The 24346-nt window shown below is 33.6% G+C and overlaps 1 pseudogene; it reads right to left on the bottom strand.

The window, feature by feature from the left end:
- Positions 1-21325: 21325 nt before the first annotated feature.
- On the bottom strand, positions 21326-21424 carry LOC132310723 (small nucleolar RNA R71; annotated as a pseudogene).
- Positions 21425-24346: the final 2922 nt, after the last annotated feature.

Raw genomic sequence — 24346 nt, 5'->3', positions numbered from 1 at the left:
ATCTGGATCTATTTTCAATACTGAGGGCAGAGGAAGAACTTCTGAAAGATCAGACTCGGATTGCAGTAAATCCAATTCCAAACACAAAAGCAAGTCAAAAATTAGAATTTGTTGGAACTGTGGAAAGAAGGGGCATTTAAGGTTTAAGTGTCGAGCACCAAAGAAGAAGAGCGAAGGAAAATAAGAATCTGTAAATGCCGTTAGAGAAGAGATTATTGATGCTCTGATTTTGAGTGTAGATAGTCTCACTACAACAAATTTGGGCTCTTGCCACGAAATTTTTTGCCACGTGTAAAATTTTGTGGCAAAAAATATCTTTTAGCCACAAAATTAACTTATTGTGGCTAATTTATGAGTGTTTGCCACAAAGTAAATTTTTCGTGGCAAATACTAGTTTTTGCCACGAATATTAGGGACAACCTAAAAATTTGTGGTAAAATATCAATTTTGCCAAGTCGAATCAGGGACGACATACAAAGTTGTGGCAAAATGCTATATGTGCCACGAATTTGTATTCGTGGCAATTGTATGTTTCTTTTGCCATGTATATATTTTTGTGGCAAATCACTTTACAATTTACCAAGATGTTATTCTCGTAGCAAATATAATTTTTTGGCATGAAGTTTTTTTTTCTTGTGACTAAAAGATGGATTTTGCCACGAATTATTAGTTGTGGATATGATATGCTCTATTGCCACAAAAATATTTTTGTACCAAATCTATTAGATATTCGCAACGATGCTTTATTCGTGGCAAATGGTATCTTTTGCCACGAATTTTCAATCCTTGTGGCGAAATACCATTTTTGCAATGAATTTGTTTTCGTGGCAATTAGGAACTATTTAGCCACGAATTTTCAATTCTTGTGGCAAAATGCCATTTTTGTAACAAATTTGTTTTCGTAGCAATTAGGATATCTTTGTTAACTATTATTATTAATTAATTTATTTAGTTTTTGTAATTCCTTAAATAAGGGGCTAGAACACCAAATCCCTAAGCAAATTAATTAATTGTTAATAAAACTCCAAAATGGCATTTCCTTTAAATTTGACCATTTTTAAATAATACTCATTTTCATACAGAAACGATTAAAAAAAAAAATGTACCAAACATTCTTATATTGAATTTAAATTAATCATTATATATATATATATATATATATATAAATCCATAATGTAATATTTTTAAGTAATTAAAAATTAAAGATATAATAAAAAATATAGATAATATATCAAATCTTGAATAAATTTACAAAGACAAAATTTACTTCTATTTAGTAAGGGTATAAATAAAAGATTTAATTTAAGAATTAAATGGAATAAAAGATCTTAAGAGTACGTAGGATTTTGTTGGCACAAAACCTTTAACCAAAGATAATCTAGTGATTTTGATGATTACAAATCATTAATGGTATTTGTGGACTAATGTTTAATTATATACATTGAGTGTTACAGATGATTCATCTTCAAAAAATAACCTCAATGAAACTATAAAAATCACATTAATGGAAAAGAATGTATACAAAGAGATGTGAAGTTGCAAGGAACCAAATGCAAGTGCATCCAAAGATAGCTTGGACTACAATTAATGAGTAAACAGGCAACTCAAAGAAATTGGAAGAAAGCAATAATACTTTAAAGCCTAAACAATTATATATGGACAAAGCTTGAAGAAAGGGATAAATAGTATGGTGTGTGTTTAGGATTCAATATCAAAGTATTTATGAATCCATTTCAAGCTCATCTCTATAGAATCATACATATCATATAATCATTTACATGTATGTTCCTATATCCACTAGCAATAGACACATGAAGTCATTACTAAAAGAATGAGTTAGTTCAATGTCAAAGTTTTCTGTTTTTAGAAAATTGAAAAACAATGTCAAAGTTTTCTATTTTCAAAAAATTAAAAACAGAAAACTGTACAAAAAATTCTGCTTTAGAAGATTGAAAACTGTACAAAAAATTCTACTTGATTAAGTATTCTGAGAACTATTTTTTGAAAACTCAGTTATAAAAGGCATGTTTTTAGATAACTGTCTTTTATAATTATCTGAAAACAGTTCTCTATTTTCTAACAGTTTTCTATTTTCTAAATTCTTGAGAACTGTTTTCAATGTTACAAACCAAATATGCATATCTTTCTCGATCTATATCTCTCTCTAGTCTCTGTAACTGCGAAAATCAAAAGTTCAAAACCCATATCAGCATACGTCGCATATCACTATAACGGATTGTCTCTAGTCTCTGTAACTTCTTTTCCATTGCTAATCGCCCGTTGTTCAAGTGAACTGCATATGCCAATTTTTTTTCTTTCTTACCGAACAAAGCATTATTGAAGAATTAATCTTTATTTAAAAAACAAAACTACTTGTGTCATGGAATTTAAAGTCCTAAACTATAAAAAAAATTGTTGTTTTGAATGAAATTTAAATATTTATAACTTTTTTAACAAAATGTTTTTACTTTAGATAAATTTTGAATTTTGTTTTTCTTATTTTTCGCATAATGGCCGAAGTTAAAAACAAAATTATATATTAATTAAATACATTATATAATTAATAATTAAAAAAATTTAAACGTGAGAGTCTCTATAAATATATTTATGAATTAAACTTTTCAAACGTTCTTTACAATATATATTTCAATTAATTATAATTTTTATAGCAAGTCATGCCAACATCTCCATCATTGTAACTCAAATAACACTCCTAGGCAAGTATGCTCTCTCACAGCCCAAGACAAATAAGCTCTATGTCCTTGCTTTCTCTCTGCTCTCTCTCAAGAGGAAAATGGTGCCCTAGGTTTCTCTCCTTTTATTCGACGTCAGACTAAAGCCCTAATCCTTCAATCCATTCAGTACTCGCAATCTCTTGGTTCAAATCTCTCTTCGGCCATGTACCCTTTATCAAGTCTTTCTTTCTCTCAATCTCTCTCGCTATATATATATATATCTATATATTGATTAATTCTTGTTATGTATTTCATTACTTAAGTTTGATGTATTCTTAATTTATTTATCAATTAGTGTGTATAGTATACACACCTTATTGATACTTCAAATAATTTTAAACATGATTTTTATTTTTATTATTAATAATTTAAATAATTTTAAACATGATTTTTATTTTTATTATTAATAATTTAAATAATAAATATTTGATTTTATTAAACAGGTCATTAAACGAGTTACACGTGTAACCCGTTTAATAAATAGGTCAGGTTAGTAATAAGGGTTTCTGACACGATTATTAAACGGGTTGTGTTCGGGTTGAGCTGTTTAATATAATACTCTTAAATCGACACAACATGATTACAACCCGCGAATACGAATTCTCACCTCAAAAGATAAGACGTGATGGTTTTCTTAGGACTTGGGCTTGGCACATAGTAAGGTGTTAGAACATTGAGTTTGGCTTGGGCAAATCCTTTGACCCGCCCAAGTCCCACCCATATTATTTGTTAAACAAATCTTTGTTTTAGAAACAAAATTACTGTGTCATTGAATTTAATGTCGGAGACTAAAAATTTTGTTTTTTGAGTGTGATTTAAATATTTAAAAGGTTTTCCAACAAAATATTTTTCCTCTAGATATTTTCAAAATTAATTTTCTTATTTTTTGCATAATTGTCAAATTGAAAACATAAACTATATATTAATTATATACAGTAATTAATAATTCAAAAATAATTAAAATTTTCAAACTCTAATTAATTAAACTTATTTTAAAGGCTCTAAAAATTTATACGATTACAAAGAATTCCAATACATTAGAGTGTCACATTATTAGAGTTTTAGTACATTGTTTATTTATTTTTTATTCATAAAATATTTTTAATGATAAAAATTTATTTTTTTTCTATTATATTCTCTTTCTAACTATTTTAGCACTATAAATTTAACTTTTCCCCTAATTTTATTCTCTTTCTGTTTCCTAAATAATATTTTACCCTTTTTTAATTTTATTATATTTCTAACTCTTTCCTAAATAATAATTCATGTTTTCTCTAAATTTATTTATTTTTTCTATTATTTTTTAATAATATATATTTTTATTTATAATACATTATTAATAATATAAATTTTCGTTTCTATTTTATTCTCTTCCTAACTCTTCCCTAAATATAAATTTAACTTTTTGCCTAATTATATTAGTTTTCTAACTATTTTGTGCTAAAATTCTAAAAAATTCAAACTCCCGCCCAACTTTGGCGCCAGGAAATAGGTGCAATAACACTCCACACAACTTTACTCTTTTTCATCTCTTTATCTTTCTCCCCTCTCTCTCTTGCGGCGCATCTAATCTCTCTCCCTTCACAGTCTAGATTATTCTGACAACGCAGAGAGTGCAAAAACAAATACATATACACCTCTCTTTCTCTATGTCTTTCTCCATCTCAATCTCAATCTCAATGTAAAGCACATGGGTCCATGAGGCATTCAGTGGTTCGATTGAAGCCCTAACATACCCCAGTTTGATTGGTGGCCCTCACCTGGTTCGATTCAAAGCCCTATTTTACTTTTTTTTTTTTTTTTTTTTTCTGCCATATATAATATTTTTTTTTTCTTCTTTATGTTTGTGTATTTGTTAAAAGAATACATAATAATGATGAGTTGGTAGAGGAAAATGTTGAGATTTAACCTTTTTTTTTTTTTTTTTTTTTTAAAGAGGGCTCTCAGAAACCCTAGCAGCCGACTTCACCTCTCAACTCTGTCCTCTCGCTGGCAACAATCATGGTAGTATCTCTCTCTGTCTCCACACACCCATACACATATATCTATCTCTGTTTTGTTGAACAATCTGCATCCTCGTTTCTTTACTAATTTTTCTAAATTATGTGGAAAGAAACCCAATATTATTCCATATAGTTTTGTTCATTGTCTCTGTTTAGCCACTTTGATCACAATTTGTTAGTTTTCTGTTCTTTATTATCTAAATTTTAGTGTTTCAAGTTCTTCAACTCCTCAATCCCAATTAAAAATCTTCTGGGTGTTGAAAAATTTGTCATATCAAGTAAAATTCTCACTTCCCTTGTGAAAATTTGGCCATTTTCTTTATTATTTCTTGTATATGAAGTGAAATTCTCACTTCCATTGTGAAAATAGCTGTTTTTTTTTTTTATTTTTTTTTTTATTTTTAGGTTTTGAAATATGTTGCACACAAAGTTTGAGTCTGATATAACTAGTTTAGCCCCATCATCACCTTCGAGGTCTCCAAAGTGGCCAGTGTACTATGTACAGAGCCCTTCAAGTGACTCTCATGATGGGGACAAGTCCTCCTCTTTGCAGGCGACTCCCAATTACAATAGTCCAATGGAGTTGCCTTCACACCCCTCTTTTGGGCGTCACTCTTGGAATTCTTCGGCTAGCCGTTTTTGGGTATTTTTAGGTCTTCTTTGGGGAGGAAATGGGGCCGAAAAAGGAACGAAAAGGGGTGGCCGAAGTGTAATGTGATTGTAGAAGAGGGGAAGTATGATGAACTTGATGAGGACAGGGGTTTTTCTCGGAGGTTCCAGGTATGCTGGCTCTCCTTAGCTTTATTGTCCTGTTTAATGTTAATAGAGCTAGTTATATTAATTTTTTACCTCATTCAAAAATTTCTTTGTGTCATTTAACCACTTAGAATTTTCTTGGTCAATGAAAATGAAATTTAGTCTCATTTTTTAGGAAGACAATAAAATTGTAAAAAAATTCTTAAATAGAATACCTATCAAGTTAAAAGAAAAACCTAGAAAGGCTAATCTTCTGCAGAATAGTAAGCAACAAATTTTTATGATATCTAAATATGTCAAATTGTTAGTTGATTTTTTAGAGAACATTTTGTTAATTTTTGTGTTTTATACTCCTAAGTCATTTAATCATTTGCATTTATTATTGATTTCTATTCAAGAATCATGAACTTAAATCATGTATAAATTGAGTATATTTTATCCTATATATATAGGTATCATTGGGGTTTGAGTTTTAATTTTTTAGGGTTTTTTTTTTTTTAATATCAAATTGTTGGTTGATTTTGGTTGCATTAATAATTATTTGCTGGTCTAACATGATTCTAATTGATTGGAACACAAGTTTGATTCAGATTGATCATGTATGGGTGTGTTGTGTATTGTTATATATGTGTGTCTATTGTGGGTTCTTTTGTTTGGGTTTTTTTTTTTATTCAATTTTTTTTCGAGATATGTTTGATTTCTCTTCAGAATGATTGGTTCTGGTAGAAATGGCTTTCTTGTTGGTTCAATGCTCCATTTTTGGTGATAGAGTTTTTCCAATGCATTCTTAGTGTTTGATCTTTTCCTTGGTTTTAGTTCATTTGTTTAGTTTAGTTAAGTTTACTTTTGGTTAGGGTTGCTGTTTTTGGCCTATCTTGATATTTGCAAAAAATTGATTAGGTTAGCAATCCTACCTATTTACCTATTTATTTTTATGACAATTTATGTAGCCAGCAAAAAACAGAGAATTTGAATCAAGCACAACTAGTTCCCAAGTGTTGCAGAATCTTGACAATCTCATCCAACACCCCAATTTTTCCCCACTTCAAAACTGGTATAAACTTAAGTCACCACTATTAAAATATTGGTCATTACCTCCAGATTTTCAAAGATAAATTTTGATGAAGAATTAGATGACACTCGGAACAAATAAGCATAACTGGAACAACATTATTAACATAGTTCTACCACATGGAATCAAATTTTGCAGCGTATAACATTGGCTAAACATGACACTTTTATTGAATAAAGCAATTTTAATTATTTTACTATATTTATTATTTTGTTCAACGATGTAGTGTGCAACTTAAGCCCTGGATTATACCATGTGATCCTCAAATAAATAGTTCTCATTAAAATCTTTTAATTTTACCAAAATAGTTTTAAAATATAATGTGTATGAAATCTTGGCAGATTAGTAAAAAGCCCCTAGTTAATTGCTTGCGGTGATTTAATTTTCTGTTATCTATTTGATCTCTTAGTGCATATACAGTTTAACCAAGCAATTTTATGTTTAATTTTCTATGCTTAATGTTGCATGGAGACAATATATATTAATATCCTGCACACAATATACTAGTGTTGTAATGGGATCACACGTATGTGCTTAAATGGAAGATTTAATTTTTAGTGCTTGTTAATGGAACTTTTTTCTTTATAATGAACTGTTTTTAGAGTTCATCTTTGGATACATTTTTCTAATTGACATAGGTACTAATTGTACATCATCGGTTTCTAGATTCTCGATTGATCTATGTTACAAGAATTCATTTTTGCATAAGATATGGGAGAGTACATGTAACAAAGGTTATTCTTTCTGTTATAGAATACTGAAAAGTGAGAGTTTAAGCGCTAAAATTTAATAAAACATTAACAAGGGTCTAAAAGTGTTGTAGACTAAAATAGTGAGCATCTTACAAAAGGTAACTAATTAACAACACTTAGACTATGTATCTTGGAAATGCCACGGTGTTAATAATCATTTTTGTTGTAGTATAGTGAGGAATAACATAAAAAGTAATATGATTAGTTTTGTTTCACAAAGTAAATATTCTTACATATTGAATTTTCAAAGCTTAACTTGTCAATGATAAATCTTAATAATATTATGTTTATTTATTTATTTATACTTTTCCTTATCTTTAATGAGTTAATAAATCTTTTCTATTGGTGTTCTTATTTTCTATTTATATTTTTTCTTTCATGTAGTATATTTTGAAAACTTAGCTTTGGGTTCATTTTGTTTTTTTTTTTTTTTTTTTTTTTTTTTTGACATAGGCACTAATTGTATTTATTCAGTATTGGTTTTGTAGATTGTTGGATGGACTCATGCTATAAGAATTCAAGTTATTTTTGTTTATGTCCAGATCTTTGAATCCTTTGTTTACGATTCTATTCCTCATTTTTGTTTAAGATCTCGGATAAGGATACTAGTTGTTTTTATCCAGATGCTAAGACTTCTTTTTTTTTGTGCGATGGGCTTTATTGTATATGTTGTACACAATATTTTTTGGTTGGTGTGGTATATAATATCAAGTTTTTATTTATTTGCATAATCATTTTGATGTGTGATTAAATTTTATTTTTGATATTGTTTATAAAGTTAATAATTTATCGGTTATAAAATTATAATTAGTGTCATATTAATATGTTATTAAATATATATAAATTCAAAAAAAAAATTAATATATTGAAAAAATGGGAATATTTTTCACAAATAAATATTGTAGCGTATTTTGGATATTTGCTACAACATATATTGGTGGGCAATTAAAATTATAGCCACGAATAAATTTTGTGGCCTATTTTGGGTAGTGGCCACGACATATATTCGTGGGCAATTAGAATTATAGTCACGAATGAACTCCGTGGCCTATTTTGGATATTTGGCACGACATATATTCATGGACAATTAGAATTATAGTCACGAATGAACTCTGTGGCCTATTTTATATATTTGTCACGACATATATACGTGGGCAATTAGAATTATAGCCATGAATAAATTCTATGGGAAAAGGGTTAAATTAGCCATGATATATATTTTCGTTGTAAAAGTATTGTTATTTAGCTACGAAATAGCTTGTGGCGATATGAGGTATTTTACCACGAGTTTAAATTTTGTGGCAAAATTCCACATTTTGGCATGAAAAATTTTAGTTGTGGTTATTGGCAATCTGTGACAAGGTTACGCCTACGATTGAGCCACGAGCTATTTCTCATGGCTAAAAGGCTTTCGCCACAAAATTTGAAGGTTTTTTCCACGAAGTGTCTTGTGGCAAGATAATTTGTTGTAGTGTCTGATTGAGTCTTGGGTTCTAGACTCAGGTGCATCCTTTCACTTTACCTCGCATCGTGAAATCATAAAAAACTATGTTAGTGGTGATTTCGGAAAGGTTTATCTAGTTAATGATGAGCGTTTGAATATTGTAGGTAAAGGTGATGTTCAGATCAGACAACCTAATGGGGCTGTATGGAAGATTCAGAATGTGGGCATGTTCTTGACTTGAAGAGAAATTTAATCTTTGTGGGACAACTTAATGACGATGGGCATACAATTAATTTTGTAGGTGGCTTATGGAAAATCACCAAAGGATCCTTGGTCGTGGCTTGTGGAAGCAAGACAGGTACTCTATACATGACAACAAACACCAAGAATGCCATTGTTGTTGCTGATGCTGGCGTAGATTCAAACCTGTGGCATTGTAGACTAGGTTATATAAGTGAGAAGGGGATGAAGGTACTTTTGTCGAAAGGAAAACTGTCGGGTATTAAATTAGTTAAAGTTAGTTTGTGTGAGGACTGTATCTTCGGGAAACATAAGAGGTCAGTTTTTCAAAGGTTGGCAGGACCTCTAAGGCAGAGAAATTAGAGTTGGCTCATACAGACGTGTGGGGGCCTTCTCCAGTTTCATCTCTTGGCAGCTCATTGTATTATGTTACATTTATCGATGATTCTACGAGAAAGGTATGGATTTATTTTTTGAAAAATAAATCTGAAGTATATGATACTTTCAAGAAGTAGAAGGCTATGGTAGAGAGTGAGACAGACTTGAAGGTGAAGTGTTTGAGGTCTGATAATGGTGGTGAGTATAAGACAGAGGCTTTAAAGAGTTCTGTACTGTTAATGGGATCATAATGGAGAAGACTGTTCCTAAAACCCGGCAACAGAATAGGGTTGCAGAACGCATGAATAGAACCTTGAATGAGCGTGCTCGGAGTATGAGGATACACGCTGGATTGCCTAAGATGTTTTGGGCTGATGTAGTTAACACTGCAGCATACTTGATCAATCAGGGACCTTCTGTTCCTTTAGATAGAGGCTTACCAGAGGAGGCTTGGAGCAAAAAAGAGGTAAATCTTTCACATCTGAAAGTGTTTGGTTGTGTTTCATATGTACATATAAGTTCTGATGCTAGAAACAAGCTTGATTTAAAGTAAAAAAAATGTACTTTTATTGGGTATGGCACTGATGAGTTTGGTTATCGGTTTTTGGATGATCAAAACCGGAAGATAATTAGAAGCAAGGATGTCATGTTCAAAGAGAAAGTAATGTATAAGGATAGGTTAACATTAGATTCTACTAATGTAGGTGCTCAGGTTGAAAATGATAAGTTTGTTGAGTTGGAGGAAATCTCTGAGGAAGATGTGCAGGGGAGAGTTCTAAACAATTCAGAAAATATAGTTCCACGGGTGAAACAAGGCATACCTATTACTGCATTGAGACGATCCTCCAGAGTCTCCAAACCTATGCAGCGTTTCTCGCCTTCTTTAAACTATTTGTTGTTGTTTGATGGTGGTGAACTAGAGAGTTATGATGAAGCAATGCAAGTTGGTGATTCAACTAAGTGGGAGTCAGTTATGCAGGATGAGATGGACTCACTCATGTCAAATCAGATATGGGAGCTAGCTGAACTACCAAAGGAAAAGAAGGCTTTGCATAACAAGTGGGTTTACAGAATCAAGGAAGAACATAATGGCAACAAGCGTTACAAAGCCAGATTGGTTGTGAAGGGATTTCAGCAAAAGCATGGTGTTGACTACACTGAGATTTTCTCCCCGGTTGTGAAGTTGACTACAATCAGATTGGTGCTTGGAATTGTGGTTGCAAAAAATTTGCATTTAGAGTAGTTAGATGTGAAGACTGCTTTTCTCCATGGTGTTTTGGAGGAAGATATCTCTATAAGACAACCACAAGGATTTACAGTGCCAGAAAAAGAGCTTGTATGGTTTGAAGCAGGCCCCCAGACAGTGGTACAAGAATTTTGATGGATTCATGTGTAGTAATGGTTTCATAAGATGCTATGCAGATCATTGTTGTTATGTTAAGAGGTTTGACAATAGCTACATTATCTTACTATTGTATGTTGATGATATGTTGGTTGTTAGGTCAAGTCTCGAGGAGATTAAAAATCTGAAGAAACAATTATCTGTGCATTTTACGATGAAAGATTTAGGTGAAGCAAAACAGATTCTTGGTATGAGGATTTGCAGAGACAGAGTGGGTGGTACTCTGAAGCTGTCACAAACAGAGTATGTTAAAAGGTTCTCAGCAGATTCAGCATGCAAGATGTAAAACCAGTGAACACCCCATTAGCTAGTCACTTCAGACTAACTAAGGAACAGTCGCCCAAGACAGAGGAAGAACAAGTATACATGGAAAGAGTTCCATATGCCTCAGCTATTGTTAGCATAATGTATGCCATGGTTTGTACCAGACCGGACATAGCACATGCAGTGGGAGTTGTGAGCAGGTACATGAGTAATCCAGGCAAACATCATTGGGAGGTGGTAAAAAGATCCTTAGATACTTGAAGAGTACTATAAAAACATCACTATATTTTATTGGGAAAGGGGTTACATTGTATGGTTATGTTAATTCAAACTTGGCTAATGATATGGATAATAGGAAGAGTACTATGAGGTATGTGTATACTTTGGGTGGTACAACAGTGAATTGGGTCTCTCAGTTACAGAAGATTGTGGCTCTATCTATTACAGAAGCTGAATATGTTACAATTACAGAGGCTAGCAAGGAGATGATTTGGTTGCAGGGTTTTTTGGAAGAATTGGGTAAGAAGCAAGAGAATAGTATTTTGTACAGTAATAGTCAGAATGCTATTCATCTTGCTAAGAATCCGGCGTTCCATTCCAGAACAAAGCATATACATTTAAGGTACCATTTCATACACTTACACTTAGAGGATAAAGTTTTATCACTTGAGAAGATCCATGGGAGTAAAAATCCAGCAAATATGTTAACTAAGGCAATGACAATTGAGAAACTGAAGCGTTGTTTAGCTTCAGTTGGTGTTCAAGCTTGAAGACAAAAGAGTGAGTTGCTGTGGTGTTTTACTATGTATGAAAGTATGTGGGAGTTGATAGTTTGATTTTTTATCAGTCTCTAAGTGGGAGATTGATGGGTAGTGTGGAGCCTGATAGATATTGTACACCAAGCCCCAACTCCACGGATCCAATTAAAAGTGGGGATTCGGGGATATTTTGGTTATTTCCGCACTTGTTATGTTGCCCTAGTGCGAGAGTATTTATTCATTCTAAATTCTTTGTATATGTATCTGTTTTTGATTATCATAGTGAAATCCCTATAACCCTTGGACGTAGCCCTAAATTTGGGTGAACCAAGTAAAATCTGTGTGTTCTTGTTGTGTGTGTGTTTGATCTATTTCTTATATTTTCTGTTTGATTTTGCAACACCATATAGCCCAGCAACAGAAAGACACTAAGCTAAGTAAACTTGACTTCTCCTCCAATCGGTGCCATTTTTGTACTAGACTCAACCACCATTCTGAAAATGAAGTAATGTCCATTGCCTCACAATCGATCCGAAGAGGGGAGAGTGTCCATACTGCAGCAGAGTGAGGGCATAGAAAAAGAAAATGTTCCATAGATCTCTCCGATAATCCATACCAAGGGCCAATGGCATCCTCCACAACCTTTCATTGTTGTATATATATCATTTTTGTAAGGTTATTGTGTTTATAATTTCAATTACAAGTTTATATTAGTTGAATTCTGTTAGATTAGTTTAGAAACTCTGGAATGGCAAAGGATGAATTGTTCCTTGAAGTGAGAATTATTTTGTTTCATTGAATATGATTAGTTGTGGCTTACTCTTTCCTCCTAGTGCTATATATGAATGTATGAATGATTTTGGCTCTTCAAGTCTTTATCAAAATGGTCATTACACATTGTCATCCCTGTTAATTGAGGTGTTTCGGAGGGGCAGATTGAATATAAAGATTTTTAATATTATTTGCGCAAGGTAATTACTTTTGAGATTCAAACCAGCATTTTCATGCTTGATGGTAAAGCATTTGAAATGTGTTGAATACTCGAACACTTTTCTTAAACTCATAATATTCTGCTGCAATGGTCCATAAATTGGGATATGTGGACAAATAAAACAAAGGCAAATAATTATCAATTAAGGGAATTTAAGTCGCAAGGTTGAATTTATGTTTTTGTAGCAATTTGGAAGATATAAATTTGAGAGTCACAGGGATAAACGTGTTAAAGAGTATGGGTTAAACACTTGCAAAATTGATGATGATGATCTCTCTCTCCCACAGGCGCACAAAGAAAGATAGAAAAGGTACATACGTAAATGACACTGCTCAGCCAAGAAAAATAAGTTAAATTAAGAAAAAAAAACTCCTCAATTTATATTTGTCCAGTTTTACAAATATCAATCCCGATTTATCAATTTTCCAAAACGCTAATATTACTCATTTATCTCATTGTAAAATTTTAACAAATATATATTATTATTTTATGACTTTTAGTATCTCAATGGAGAATTTAAAAAAAAATATTTTTTTCCTAATCACTATTTTATACCTAAAAATTTCAAAAGTAATTAGCTAATCCCAAACACATATTTGAGATTTGGTCTGATTCCTTAATTGTTATACTAACTTACAAAATGTTCCCCATCACTATTTTTACAAAACCAAATTTATTCAACTAACACCAATTTTAAAAGCAATCTACACACATATATATATCTATATATATATGCATATGCTGCTTGTGGGTTGTATGCAATTTCATTTTTATGTTGTATTTTTCTTGGAGTTATAAAAAATATGGGATTTATTTGATGTGTCCAGATAGAACTAGGAAAGTGGGCCTTGAAGGGGAGAACGTCCCCCTCCTTGGCATCTATGTTGCTTTCAAATCCTTGTGCTTACAATCTATTTTATGCAAGAACTTCTGTATCCATGCCCGTGGCTTTGAATTTGACACATTATTCTTCTATTATTTCAAATTTCATTGCACTTTGCTACCAAAATTCAGTTGGTTTACTGATATTAGATAATCAAATACAGTGTACGCGTCAATTGCAACACCCATTTAGAAATTCCTCAAAGCAAACATATATGCATTTAACACTTAATATGAAGTTTTTTAATATTATTTGCACAAGGTGATTATTTTAAAAATTCAAACCTGCATTTTCATGCATTTAAAAGGTGTTGAAGACCAGAAATACTTTTCTTAAACTCATAAAATTCTGCAATATTCTATAAACTGGGGAGGTGATGACAAATAATAATCCAGAAGGAAGTCATCCACTGTTTTACCGGATTTGAATTGTCATAAACGGTTATCACTTGCTTTGAGGCTTAGGCCTCTGTTGCCTTTGGGCTTTCTCTTCTTTCCTACTTTTGTAATTATGGGCCTGTGAGGTCTCAACTAACAGGCCCAATACTTTACATTTTCATTTATACAACACTAAGCTGAAAATTTGAAAAAAAAAAAAATAATAAAAAAGATTTATAGAATTAAAAAGTTACTGTAGTAATGCTACAAATTTTTCTCTTAAATTCATAATAAGAGACTAAGAATCCAGCATCAAACTTTGATGTTGATATTACCTTGTTATGAAATAAAAACCTAAGTTATGAATTACAAGGTTACAAATTTATTAACAAGAAGATGACACTGAAATTTTTTTTATTATTATTTTTTTCATAACGTGATAAGAATCAAATAAAGCTCGAATCTTGAGGACTTGATCATATGAATCAAACTTTTGTGAAGATTGTATTAGGAATGTAATTACATATTTGATATAATTCGTATTCAAAATCAATACATAAAGCTGTAATTTTGTTTCAGTTGGCTCTTTTACTGGTTCTACTTTTCATTGCACTTATAGAACTGGTCTCTGTTGTGTATATCTTGAGGCCAGTGTTCGCATTGACAAGCGTGAATCAGTGGTGATTCTAAGAGGTTAGAGTCAAGAACATTGAGACACTCTGGAGAATAGATGTACTCTAACTTGCTTACTCTTCTCTTATTATAATTGATTACTTTATTTGAGTTTTAATATTCGTTTTCTTTTTTCCTTCGGCCAGGTATTTGAAATAATTTTGATTCTGACCGACATACTCGATCACAATATGATGTACGAAAATTTACTGAATACTTATATCCAGATTTCACACATTAAGATAATAAGCATTTTATTACAATGAAAAAGATTAAATGAGCTTCAACACCTGAAGTAGCTTTGAATACCTTGTTATTTTAATTTAATTAAAGAAACTTGACACAGATCAACTTACGCAGAATTCTTCCCATTGTAAATTGTTTTTCCAATTTGAGTTTTCTTAATATTTCATAATTGGTTATCAGATAAAAACTTAGATTCAAATCATGGTTTCTAACTAATCTAAAAAAACAATTCACAATAAAAATTGAGATAACGCGACTCTCTGCAAAAAAGAGTCATCTTTGCAAAGCTTAATGAAACTCAAATTCAACTTAAAAAAAAAAAAAAAAAAAAAAAAAAAAAAAAAAAAAAAATCAATAATGATAATAACCAAAAGCTGACATATAAATAGAAAATTTGATGATGTAACATAAACTAGGCTTGAATTACGGAGTATTTGTTAAGATATTGACATGGTTCAACTCACACACACACACACATATATATATATATATATATATCTTTTCCGGAACTCATATACTATTTACCAACTCAAAATTAAGGAGAATTGCCGCCTGGACTGAGCCTTCGTTTCACTCCTTATCCCCTTAAAGCAAAATTAAATTGAATTATTTGTTAAGATCTTGACTTGGATTCAACTCACATTGTCTGTCTTTCTGCACCAAAACTAAAGGCCAAAGAGGAAAAATCATAGCAATTGCTAAGATGAAGATGGAAAATTCAACGCTGTTATGAAAAAAAAGATAGAGTAGGAGTTTATGAGAACAAGAAAAAAATAACGACAAAAAAATAAATAAAGCGTACACACAAACGAGACAAGGATTTACGTTGTTCGGCTGTACCTACATTCACAGGAAGAAGACAGAATAATATTTCACTATGGAAATAAGGAGATACAATACTTAAGTAGCTCAAACCCAAAACCCAAATACACCCAAAATCTCACACACTTTGCTTTGCAGTTACAAGCAAATTACTCTCAAATTTTTGGATGATAGAACCATGGAGATCAAGGCTATTTATAGCCAAAAAAATGTCATCACTGTTCTTGCTACTTGGTGATCACACATGCAGGCCGGACTTGGAGACCAAGAAAATTGCTTGTTGAGCACATCAACTTGGAGGCCAAGTATTTAGATGACATCATGGGTGATGATTGAGCCAAAAAGTCAACAAATCTCCACCTTGGCGAAAATTCAATAAGCCACTGTATCTATACAAAACAAACTGTCTTCTCCACTAAGCCCTAAGGGCAATTTTAACATTTGAGAATACCAACCAAGTCCAAGTAATGCTTGAACTTGAGAGTCGGAATGGACTTTTTCATCATATCCGCTGGATTTTCAGTTGTGCTAATTTTCTTCAATGTAGTAATTCTTTCTGATATGACATCCCGAATAAAATGATATCTGACATCAATGTGTTTAGTTCTCTCGTGATACATTTAATTTTTGGTCAAATATATCGCACTCTGACTATCACAATAACTAACAGTTGAGTTCTGCTGCAAACCCAAAACACTAACCAAACCTCTCAACCAAATGGCTTCCTTCACTGCTTCAGTGGCCGCCATATATTCTGCTTCTGCAGTAGAGAGAGCAACTGTAGATTGCAAGGTTGCTTTCCAACTAACTACACAACCTAAGAGTGTAAAGACGTATATTGTCAGAGATATTCTTCTGTCTAAATCACCAGCGTAGTCGGAGTCCACAAAACCAACACTGCCAAAATCATCACTGTTCTTCTGATAAACTAAGCCAATATCTGTAGTACCTTTCAAATACCGAAGAATCCACTTCACAGCTAGCCAATGCTCTTTTCCTGGATTATTTATATATTTTCTAACTACACTGACTACATGTGAAATATCAGGGCGAGTGCAAACCATTGCATACGTCAACCTACCAACTACACTAGCATAAGGAACACGTGACATATGCTCCTTCTCTTCTTCGAACTACGGTGATAAAGTTGCAGAAAGACGAAAATGAGCAGGAAGTGGTGTGCTCATAGGCTTGGAATTCTGCATGTTGAACCACTCAAGCACTTTCTCAATATAACTTTTCTGTGACAAACTTAATCTACCAGCTTGACGATCCCTTTGAATTTCCATGCCCAAAATTTTCTTCGCTGCACCGAGATCTTTCATCTCAAATTCAGTATTCAACTGAGATTTTAACTTGTTGATTTCTGACATGTCTTTTGCAGCAATAAGTATGTCATCAACATATAATAACAAATATATAAAAGAACCATCTGAAAGCTTCCGGTAGTAGACACAATTGTCATAACTACTTCTCAAGTAGCCATGACCAACCATAAAAGTGTCGAACCTCTTGTACCACTGCGTTGGAGATTGCTTTAACCTATACACGGATTTATTCAACAAACAAACATGGTCTTCTTTTCCCTGGACAATGAACCCCTCTGGTTGATGCATATAAATTTCTTCTTCAAGCTCACCATGTAGAAAAGCTGTTTTGACATCAAGTTGCTCAAGCTCCAAGTTAAATAGAGCAACCATGTCAAGTAATATGCGGATAGAGGTGTGTTTCACAACTGATGAGAAAACTTCATTGAAATCCACACCTTCTCTCTGACTATAACCCTTTGCCACCAAACGTGCTTTGTACCTTGCATCTTTAACACCTGGAGCTCCTTCCTTTTTCTTGAAGACCCATTTGCAACCAAAAATCTTCTGGCCTTTAGGAGGTTTCACTAACTCCCATGTCTGATTCGTGTGAAGAGATTCAATCTCCTCAGTCATAGCAATAGTCCACTTGGCATATTTATTTCCTGTAACAGCTTTTTGGTAGGTGGAATGCTCCTTATCTTCAATATTTTCTGCCACAGACAAAGCATAAGCAACTAAATCTGCATAAGCATACCTCTTAGGAGGTTTAATCTGCCTTTTCTGTCTCCCTGTAGCAATACTGTACTGTTACTCATCTAGTATTTGATCATCCTGTACCTTTTCAACATTGGGCTGAACTAGAGTGCTGTCTTGTTTCTTTAGAGCTTCAAAGTTATGCTCCACCTGATGCTTAACACCCTGAGATTCACCTGTAACAAAAGACTCCTTTCTCGGGAGAAGTAAAGCAAACTCATCAAAAGTAACATCTCTGCTGGTAATAAATTTAGGTAACTTGGGATCAAGACACCACAACTTGTATCCCTTCACCTCGGATGCATAGCCAATAAAAATATATTTTGATGAGTGCTGAAAAGTGCGTATTTAAACCCCTTAAGCTTAGGTATTCTAGAACCTTTATCTATCTTATTTTACCGTTTTATATTAATTTCGTGTTATTTTCATTTTCAGGTACTTATCCCCAAAATAAGCTAACTCAGCCAAATAAGAGTAGAAATGAAGCAATTCTGGGATGAATCAAAGAAAGGAGCAAAGTAGAGCAAAAGGAAGCAAATGGTGGAATTTCAGTAACTTCGATCGATCTCAAGAAAAGTTCGATCGATCCAACTTCCATCGATCTCAGCACTTCAAGATAGATCCAGACCATGATGTCATTTTCAGAGATCCCAAAAGTTCGATCGATCCAATATCATTATCCACATGCCTCAGCACTTTAAGATAGATCCAGACCATGATGTCATTTTCAAAGATCCCAAAAGTTCGATCGAACTTTCTTGTCCTTATCCACATGCCAGATCTTTTCTAGCTGTACCACCCTACCAACCACTTTTGTTCTTTTCCCAAAAATATCTTCAAAATATCTCAGATTTGTTTTTATCCAAAAAGGCGCTGCCATTGAGGATTGATCCAGCTTCAATTCGATAGATCTCAGCCATGTTCCATCGATCTCACCTCAAGTTCGATCGATCGAACCTCCCAAATCCCGAGAAAAATCCAAATTCTAGCTCATTAAAAGTTGTCTTATATCCAATCATTAGAGGATTATTGGTGTACAAGCCCAGCTCATTTGGGGTGATGTTTAACCTACCTATATAAGGAATATGAGCCACTTTTATACACATACTCATACACACATATTTAGAGAAAATAATACTTAGTGAGGAAGCAAAGAAGAGGAAGAGGCTAGAGACACCATTAGAGACTCTTTATCAACCAAGGAGTAGATTTCTTTCATGGAGCTTGCCCTTGAGGGTTGGAGGACATCATCCATGAGTGGCTAGACATCCTCTTAGGGCTAGAGTTAGCCCTAAGCATGCTTTCTACTTCTTGATTTATGTATTTTTTAGGGGATTTGTATTGTAATTCATGTCTTGACACTTTTATATATATAGATCGTGTTTATTCAATGATTTTATGTGGTTTAATGCTTCCAATTGATCATTTTATTCTATCCATATGTCTATGTATGTTAGAATAGATGTTCGTGTGTTTGTCTCTATTTCTTGTGTTATTGATGCATGTCTATATGTATTGATGTTATAAATCTAGAGATTGTTAAGACATAGTGCTTAATGTCATGTTCTTGTGGTTTATTTGATGGTTCATTCTCATTTCTTGATGGATTATACCTCTCCCTTAGTTTAATTAGTTTAATTTCATGTTATTAGCTTAGTTGTAGTGTATTTGTTAAATGGGAGGACAATCCATGCTTGCTGTTGATGTTCCATACTTATGAAAGCAAGTAACATATATCTCTAACCTTGTGATTGGATTGTGAGTTTAAAGAAATGATTAATGGCTTAATTTGATATGTTGTGTTATCCACCATGTTGTTTAGACAATATATGCTTAATTTGTCATTCATACTTATTGAAACAACCACACACACATTCTTTGTTGCAATACATGTCTTTCCCCTCATTAATCATTCATTAAAGGTGTAGAAAAGTATGCTTAGTGGTGATCTCTAAACCCCAAGATCTCTCTCTCTTTTATTCTCTCTATTGCATTATTGTTTATTTTAATTTAATTTGCATCTAGTGTAATCTAACCAACCAATCACTACTTTGATCACTTGACCTACTAAACCTAATCTTGATTCCTCAACCTAGTACGACACCTCAATCCCTTGGGACGATCCCTTCTCACTCATACTACATAGTATAGGTGTTAAGTGGTTTATAAATTTTAATTATGGTGCCCACTTGACACTAATTTCCAAACTCAAAGTTTTGTGCATTGTTTTGTGCACACGCTCGCGTCGACACCTTAGTTTTTGGTGCCGTTGCCGGGGATTGATTGATTGGCAACGTCGTATTTGTGGAATCAATTAGGAATTAGTACTCTTTTGTTTGTGTCTTTACTTTGTTTTTAATTTTTGTTACTTATTGTGTTTGTTCTTGTTTGACTAGGAGTATTGGGCTAAGAAGGTGAGCAAAGGAGTATTCCAAGCAAAGGAAAAAGGCTAAAATCATAAAAAAAATTGCTAAGCTAAAAGCTAAAAATTTGGAGTTGAAGTGCTAAAGGACCTTTGTGAGCTTTTTCTTACTCAATCTCTAGTTAAATCGTTGGCCCGTGTGGAGGCTTGTAATTCAAATCTTAGATAAATCGTGAGTTCATGTGGAGGTAATTTATTTTTCTTGCATATTATTGTTTAAGCATGGGAGTATGGGAACATTGTATGTGGAGGAAGTTTGTTGATTATTGATTTGTTGTAAAGGTGAAGTGTTTATCATTATTGCTTGTTGTGTTGCATTGTGCATGTATGGTCGTAGATCATTGAAACCCACTCTTGTTCCTTTAAATTTTCATCTTGAATCCATTGTTCGAAACCCTAGGGGAAGAGGTAGTTCTAGTCAATCCATTTCATCAATGGAAGGACACAATGGGGACCATGTGGAGGGCCTTGGTCACATAGACCAACAAGGTATCCTCCACCTCAATATGCATCATGATAACATGCAAGTCCCATTAGGCATGCCAAGGCTATTTGTTCATCTACCACAACAATAAGGCCAAGTTCCATTGGGAATGCCAAGGCCAATCTATGCTCCACCACCTTCCATCATTCAAGGCAATCAAGGTGCCCATGTTGTACCTCTAATTGCTAATCATTCCCTTACTTTAAGAGATTACTATGTGCCTAATGAATATAATGCACCCACATGCATTCAACTGCCACCATTTAGAGCACACCACTATAAAATCAAACCACAAACCATTCAAATGCTTCCTGACTATCGTGGACTTCCAAGTGAAGAACCTTACAAGCATTTGGATGAGTTTCTTGAAGTATGTTTCATCGTAAAATATACGGATATGCCGGAAGAGGTCTTAAGGCTTAAAAATTTTCCATTCACCCTTAAAGATAAGGCAAAATATTGGTTTTACAATCTTAGGCCTTTTTCAATAACTTCTTGGGCTAAAATGCAACAAGAGTTCTTGAAGAAGTACTATCCGGTTACTAAGACCAATGCCATGAGAACTTCAATTAGGGAATTTTCACATGGGGATGGGGAAACATTTCATAAGGCATGGGAACGCTTTAATGAATTGCTTAGGAAGTGTCCACATCATGACATGTCCCAATGGCAATTAGTTCAATATTTCTTTGAGAGCTTATCGGATAATTACAATGGCATGGTTGATGCTTCCATGAGTGGCTCTTACATTGATAGGTATGAGGATGACATGTGGCATCTTTATGAGAGCATGAGTGAAAATTCTTTGCATCATACTTTATCTTCGAAGAATGGTAGAAATTCTAGTGGTAGAAAGAGTGTTGGCTTACATTAAGTCAACCACTCCAATGAAATTACCGCCGAAATAAAATCATTATCTCAAAGGTTTGATCAATTTTTGATCAACCAAAACTCGGCGAATCAAGTATCTTCCTTCCCTAACCATTCTCATCATGCATCTAATGAGACATGTATGACTTGTTCAAGTGTTTTACGTTCTACTTCCAATTGTCCTCATGGACATATGCAAAGTGAGCATTATGAACAAGCAAATGTTGTTTTTGCTAATCAAGGGAACAATCCTTATGGTAATCACTACAATCTTAGTTGGAGGAATCACCCGAACTTCTCTTGGAAAAACCAAGGGGAGGGCTCAAACCCTTCCCAAGGTGGTTTTCAAGGAAAGTATATTCCACCTCCACTACAAAGCCAAGGTTCCCAAGGTTTTAGATCATCCTACCAATTACAAGGAAACCAATTTTCTAATTCTCATTTTCCTAATCAACCATCATATTTCCAAAGAAATGTTAGAAGTCCCGCTTTTGAAGAGAAAGTTTTGACCGCTTTGGACACTTTAGAGTGATAAGCGTCGAATATTACATATTCAAGCGCCCTTATTTGCATTAGTTAAGTCTATTATTTTATCATATTGCATATTCTAGCTTCATTTGCATGCTTTTGTTTATTTTCAGGTTGGTTCCCCAAAGAGAGTTAAAAGAGATGCTTTGACGAGTTCTTAAAGAGTCAAAGCACGCCGCTACCAAGGACCTTAATTTTAGCCAAGATTAATGATACCCGGGACTCATGACGCTCTATGCAAAAAGTTGTAGGAAGAATTACCGTGTCTTCGGGCCGAGCCAAATCATTTCAGGTTGCAAGTAGCAAATTGGTGCAAGGCTGTAACAGTGCGGGCACCGGTTGATATTCCATTAGACTTTGGCCTCCAATTTTGACCTTTTTCGTGTGTGAATTTGGTCTTTAGTAAAACATGAAATATGAAAGTCTATGAGTCAGCTTTCCATAGATATAAAGTTTGCCTCAATTGGATTTGTATCCAAAGAGTTATGTCATTTTTACCCTAGTGTGCAATGCTGAAATTTATAGCCTGGCAATAATGAAGTTCAACTTTTTTCTTCATTTTTGACCCACCACACTTGAGAATTAGACTCCCATTAAAACATAATGTACTTATATCTTTGAGTTATCTTTCCAAATTATTAAACAGTTTATCATTTGGAGTTCAGAGCAGGGAGTTATGGCCTTTTTGCCAAAGGTACGCAGAGCTGACAATCACCCGCAGGCGCCCGCCGTTTTGGGCAGATTCTTCGAGCTTCCGCGGGTGCCCGCCCTACGCATGCGGGCGCCCGCCGATCTACAGACAAGAGAGCATGTGCTCCCTTCTTTTCACCTAATGTTATCCCCTTAATTAGAGGATTGCTCTAAAATTGTCTAGAGGCTTTAGGACCATGAATTTGGAGTGGATGGAAGGCTAAGGTTGATATATTAGAGGCTTAAAGCATGTAAAAGGATATATATCTCATTTGAGGAAGGTTTTAGAGAGAGAAATATTGTGAGCAAGAGGGTTTGTATGTCTTGTGGCCTTGAGGTGCGAAAATGGTGGGGATGATGACCTCTTCTCCTTCCTCCATTGCTCCTATGGGTAACTAACCCCCTTTCTAAGGAGGTGATGAAGCTCCTCCTTGTAAGCATGTCTTAGTTTTGGTTTACTTTGGGAAATGAAGTGTGTATATATATGGTATTTTCATGATCTAGAGCTTGTATTTGATGTAATGGACCTAAATGTTTATAAATGATCATGTTTAATCTATTATCTTGTCTTGGATTGTATATTCTCATGGTTGTATTGCTTTCATTTTCATAGTGATAATGGAAATAAGATTGTGAAAATGTTTTTATTGGCATATATTTGAGAACCTTGTTAGTCCATGGCTTAGGGTCCCCCTTTGACGGATTTTTCTTGATTCTTGGCTCCATGTGCTATCACCATAGTATTGAGGGATTTGATAGTCCCTAGCATAGTGAATATGTGAAGCTACACTCTAATTTAGGTAGTCAAGCATATGAAACTTTGAGGGATTATGCTTAATTCTTGATCCTATGAAATTCTTGAAGGTAGTGTAGTAATCTTGAATTATTACATCTCATTGCCATATATATCTAATTTGTTTCCCAATTTAACCATAATCTAGCATGTGTATAGGGTTGGTACTGAATTCACTTCCCTAGTCCTCTCTACCTAGATTTCCTTCCTCTTTAAATTCTTTGCATTTATTGTTTTATACAATCTTTTATTCCATGTTACCAAGTGACAAACCAATCAAAAACCTTACACCACTTTTATTAAGCTAAAAGTGATTTTAGAAGCTTGGTTGCCATAAACTAGCAATCCCTGTGGTTTGACTTACCTAAACAATAGCCCTATTTTACAATGATTTGTGCTATTGCAAAGGGTTGATTATTATTATGATAGTCGATGATCGATCATAGAGGCAAACACACAATTACTTCATTCTTACTCTCAATCCATTGCTGAGCTAGAAACCCAAGTAGGGCAAATAGCTAGCACTTTAAATGCTAGAGAGAAAGGAAAAATGCCTTTGAATACCCCACAAAAGATAAAATGTGTTGTGGAGACTCATTCCTCATCGGAAGATCACACAATAGAACATGTTAATGTGGTGACTACCTTAAGAAGTGTGATGCTTACCCCTAGGTGTGCACAAAATAATGCACAACACTTTG

Source organism: Cornus florida, unplaced genomic scaffold (assembly GCF_030987335.1).
Source record: "Cornus florida cultivar Cherokee Brave unplaced genomic scaffold, ASM3098733v1 CherokeeBrave_3.0.0_Hap2_Chr05, whole genome shotgun sequence".
Lineage (NCBI taxonomy): Eukaryota > Viridiplantae > Streptophyta > Magnoliopsida > Cornales > Cornaceae > Cornus > Cornus florida.
Note: the sequence above shows the minus strand (reverse complement) of the source record. Positions and strands in the feature narration are given on the sequence as shown.